Here is a 4,748-nt window from a genome sequence, read left to right as displayed (position 1 = left end):
TTTGCAAAGAGCTCTGTGCAGGCTGACAGAGTTCCAGCCTGCAAGGGGCTGGTGGGGGAAGTGTGAGGAGGGGGGCCAGGCAGGGGGCACCATGTGCACGTATATCAGGGTGGGCAATTATTTTGGCTGGAGGGCTGCTTAACAAGTTTTATAGCAAGCTGTCGAGTGCCAGAAGTGTAGCCCCACACCTTGACAGGTACCCTACCCGTTGGTCGCCATCGTGGAACCAGAAGTCCTTCCCCACTACCCCTGATCTTTGCCACTGGAACTCCCTCCCCTTGCTCCCAGAAGTACTCCTTTTGGTAAGGGGTTTGCTATCTCAGTACTAGAAAAAACCAAATTATATTCTAAAAATCAAACATCTGCTACAACATACACTAATTGGAATTCAAAAAATATTTTTGTCCTGATTTATATGTGTTTGCATAGTATACGCAGAGGTGATTGCACAATAGCTTAAAATGAAGTCTTACTTTTGTATATTGGGTGGGGATGGAGGAGTGAGGGGGTATGGGTGGGTGGATACAGAGTTTGTGGGGGGCTGGGGGAGTGTGTGTGTATGATGTGTGGGGAAGGGTGTGGTTATGTGTATGGGGTTCGTGGGGGTATGGGTGTGTGTGTGGGGGGCGTGGGTGGGTACAGGGCTTGTGGGGGGCTGTGAGTGTGGGGGGTTGTGGCACATGCGGAGGGAAAGGGTGGCTGGGGTGTGTGAGAAGGTGTGGGATGTGCATGGCGAGGGGTGGGTGTACGTGTATGGTGGTGCAAGGGGGGTGTGGGTACATATGTATGGTGGGGTGTGCATATGGGACCCTCCCCATGAACGTGCCTCCCACACATGCCCCCCTATCTCATTGTGCACATCCCCCTGCCACAGCAGGCGAAGACCCACAGCAGTGCGCAGTTCTGGTGAGCCCCAGGACTGCATGTAGCCGGGCCACCAGCAGAGAGAGGAGAGAGGGGTAGAGCTGGCCCAGCCCCAGGGAGTCCTTGCTAGCCTGAGTCCCACACTCCGGTCTGCTCACACTCTGCCCCTCCCCCTCCCTCACCCCCCCCACACCTGCTGCTGCTATCGACTTCCACTTCCTGTTTGCCGCCCTTCCCCTGCCACTTCCCTACCTTCCTGCCCACCCGCCACTCTGGCAGCACACAGTTCCTGGCTGCATGGCCAGGACTGCAGGAGAAGTGAGGTTGAGGGGTAACCAGCATGGGTTCGTGCAAGGCTGATCCTACCTGACTAACCTGGTCTCTTTCTATGACCAGGTAACAAAGAGCTTAGATGGGAAGGAGGAAGTCAATGTCATCTTCCTGGACTTCCAGATGGCCTTCAACACAGTGTCCCACCCAATTCTGGTGGGCAAGCTGAGGGACTGCGGCATTGATGAATGCACGGTCACATGGGTGGCAAACTGGCTCCAGGGGCACACCCAGAAGGTGGTGGTGGATGGGTCGATGTTGATCTGGGAGGGTGTGGGCAGTGGAGTCCCGCAGGGCTCGGTCCTTGGGCCGGTGCTGTTCATTATCTTCATTACCGACCTGGATGAGGGTGTGGAGAGCACCCTGTTCAAGTTCGTTGATAACACCAAGTTGTGGGGTAAAGTGAATACACCGGCAGGCAGGGACTGCATCCAGGCAGACCTGGATAGGTTAGAGAAGTGGATGGATCTGAACAGCTGAATCACTGTGAAATCCAGTGAATTCAATTCCAGTTCCATGGGGATGGGTACAGTGTAAGGACCCAGACAGAATTCTCTCTGGCTACTTCTATTGACAGGGAGAAACAATCGACCACCGGGCATATGCAATATATTTACGATATTTATTTGCTTGCCCCATTTCCTAACCACCTTTTCCCCCAAAAATAGTCTTCCAAAATTGGGGTCCATGTCCCAAATGGGAGGGACCCTGATTTTTCTGCCCAGCTTAGCAGAAGTGCCATTTCTGTTTAGACTGTGTTGAGGGAGTCGGTTGACTTCATGGCTCACTATAATCTACCTGATTCCTGCTAATTCTCTTTTTTAATGGTTTTGATGTTCCACTAATCAAGTTGTCTTGGCAGTTTTCCTGAAGAATTTGCAATTTAGCTACTTCTAGTCTCTCTTCTCGTATTTCACAGCCCTGCAGACTGGTTTGGGGTTTTTTTTAGCTCTTTTCAAAATCCTAGCTCTGTCCAAGAAGTCCAGTTTCAGATTTTGGCTTAGCACCCAAGAAAATTGCTGACAGTTCAGTTGTGAAAGGGCTAAAACAGTGGGGGGGTGGTCTTCTGCAAAGGAAAGGGAGGGAGAGTGAGCTGCTGATTAGACTTTCCCTGCTGTATGTAGCCATAACTCTGGAAAAGTTTGCTTTTTTTCTTCACTGTGTCTTCCCCAAAGCAAGGTATGTGCCTTATTTTGGAGGTGTGTGGTATGTGAGAAGATGTGGTAATATGAGTGGCAAGTGAGTTTGTTCTGTTGGACATGCTCCATTAGAGTCTTCCTTTACTTTGAGATAGCCATGGTACCTTGTCCTCCCTATAAGCATTAGGGCTGTGCAAAGCTTCAGGTGCTGATTCGATTTGGAGGCGATTTGGACTGATTTGGTTGCCAAATCTCCAAATATGAATCAAATCAGGGGACCAGTAAAAACGTCCAAATCAATTCGAAGCTCTCCAAATCTTCAGAAAAGTTTCAAAGATCTTTGATGATTCGGGCAGTTCCCAGTGGCTGAAGCAGGGAGCAGCAGCCGGACTCTGAGCTGGTAAGTAGGGGGTGGGGGAGGGGACCATGGGGGGACCCCTGCCAGCTCCCAGCCCCCACCCCCATGGCTGCCCCGCCCACCCCAGCTCCTAGCACTTTAAAAAAAAAAAGCCCCACTCAATGGGTGCTGCTGGGTGGGGGGGGCAATCCCTACCCCACCAGGAATAACGGTCACAAGCTGGCGGAGGGTAAGTTTAGATTAGATATTAGGAGGCGCTACTTCACAGTCAGGGCGGCTAGGGCCTGGAACCGGCTTCCAGGGGAAGTGGTGCAGGCTCCTAGCCTGGGGATTTTTAAAAGGAAGTTAGATGAGCACCTTGCCGGGGTCATCTGACCCCGGTGCTCTTTCCTGCCAAGGCAGGGGGTCGGACTAGATGATCTACCTAGGTCCCTTCCGACTCTAGCTACTATGAAACTATGAAACTATGAAGTGCTCTCCCACGAGCCCCCCCACTCCTCTCACTCCCCCAGATCCCCCCTCCCCCCATGGCTGCCCTCCCTGTCCAAGCTCTGGGCCTTTAAGAAAAAAACCCTGAAAAAAATCCCAGGACTCACCGTTCCTGCAGTGGCCTTGGAGGTTCTGGGGGCTCGTGGAAGAGCCCGCCATGTGGCAGGGGGCAGTAGGGATTGCCCCCATGGGGCAGGAACAATGAGTGCAGGGTTTTGGTGGGGGGAGGGTTCTTAAAGGGCTGGAGCTGGGGTGGGCGGGGCAGCCATGGGAGGGAACTGGGGGAGCATTAACAGGTTGTAAGGCTCCTGCAGAGCCCCCCATGCAGTGTGGGACAGTGGGGGGTAGTGGGGATCCCACCCCTGCCCAGCAGCACCTGGTGAGTTGGGAGGGTTTTTTCAAAGTGCTGGAGCTGGGGCAGGCAGGGCAGCCATTGCCAGGCTGGGAGAGCGGGTGGGGGATGGGTCTGGGTGATTCAGAGATTCAGCAGAATCGGTTTGGGACAGTGATTTGAATCACCGAATCAAATCACTGTCCCCCGAATCGGCCAAATCTGAATCCAAAGCGAATATTAGCCACTTTGCACAGGCCTAATAAGCATTTTAATCTGAATGTGTGTTGACAGATTTCTTGCCAGTGTGACCTGCTTGGGAAACAGACTGCAACCTTCCATCTGACTCTTACTTAATGGCAGTTGTTCATGGAGGGTCCTCTCCCCGGTACCACACTGGGGCTAGAACGTTGCATGAACAGGTGACTTGTGCATAAAGCTACTTCCATGTGAGTGTTTACAAGGTTTGCTGCTTATGAACAGAAGTGACTTTTTTGTCTTGATTCTGTGACTCCTTGCACAAAGTTGTGTGAAGTTTTGTTTTTTGGGGTTTTTTTGTAATACTACATGCATTGGGCAGGTCTTTCCTGCCCTGCAGTCGTAAATAATGCAACACACGTACTGTCTATCTCTAAGCATGTTAACTCATATATCATCATGTTTTCTTTTGAATTGGAGCGTGTTTGTCACATTCTGCTCCTGGGTGTATATGTTGCTTTGGCTGTTTGGTTCACACTGACAGCTCCTGAGCTGGTAAGGATTGAGTGTCACCATTTCAGATGTCAGGAGATTTTTATTCCCTCTTCCTCCTTGTATTTGTTTCATTATTTTACCAGGATTGACATTAAGTTTATCAAGCTAGGTTTGCTTTTCTTACACTTTTTTCTAGCTGTTAGACCTCTGGTTTGTCTTCAGTCATATAGTGTTCCCTTATTCTCTGTGACAAAATATAGATATGTGTTTTTATCTGACCATGTTTGTTTTGTTGCCAGGCCCAATTTGCACATACAGACATTTTTTAAAACTTCTGATGTTTAAGTCTCAGGAATTAGTGTTTGTGTCTTAAATCTATGTCTAATAGAAATCTTCAGTCTGATTACATTCTGCTTGATCACTTAATTTACCACCAAATTTGCTTTCTTTTACATTAATGTTACATCTTACTAGCCCAGTCTTTTAACAACTTAGGTGGGACTTTTTTGGGGATGCAGACAGTCTAACAGACCTGAGTTTTATG

Source organism: Crocodylus siamensis, chromosome 4, assembly GCF_052110815.1.
Source record: "Crocodylus siamensis isolate JL-2025a chromosome 4, ASM5211081v1, whole genome shotgun sequence".
In the NCBI taxonomy this organism is placed as follows: domain Eukaryota; kingdom Metazoa; phylum Chordata; order Crocodylia; family Crocodylidae; genus Crocodylus; species Crocodylus siamensis.
The sequence above is the reverse complement of the archived record's forward strand: the minus strand, read 5'-3'. Positions refer to the sequence as shown.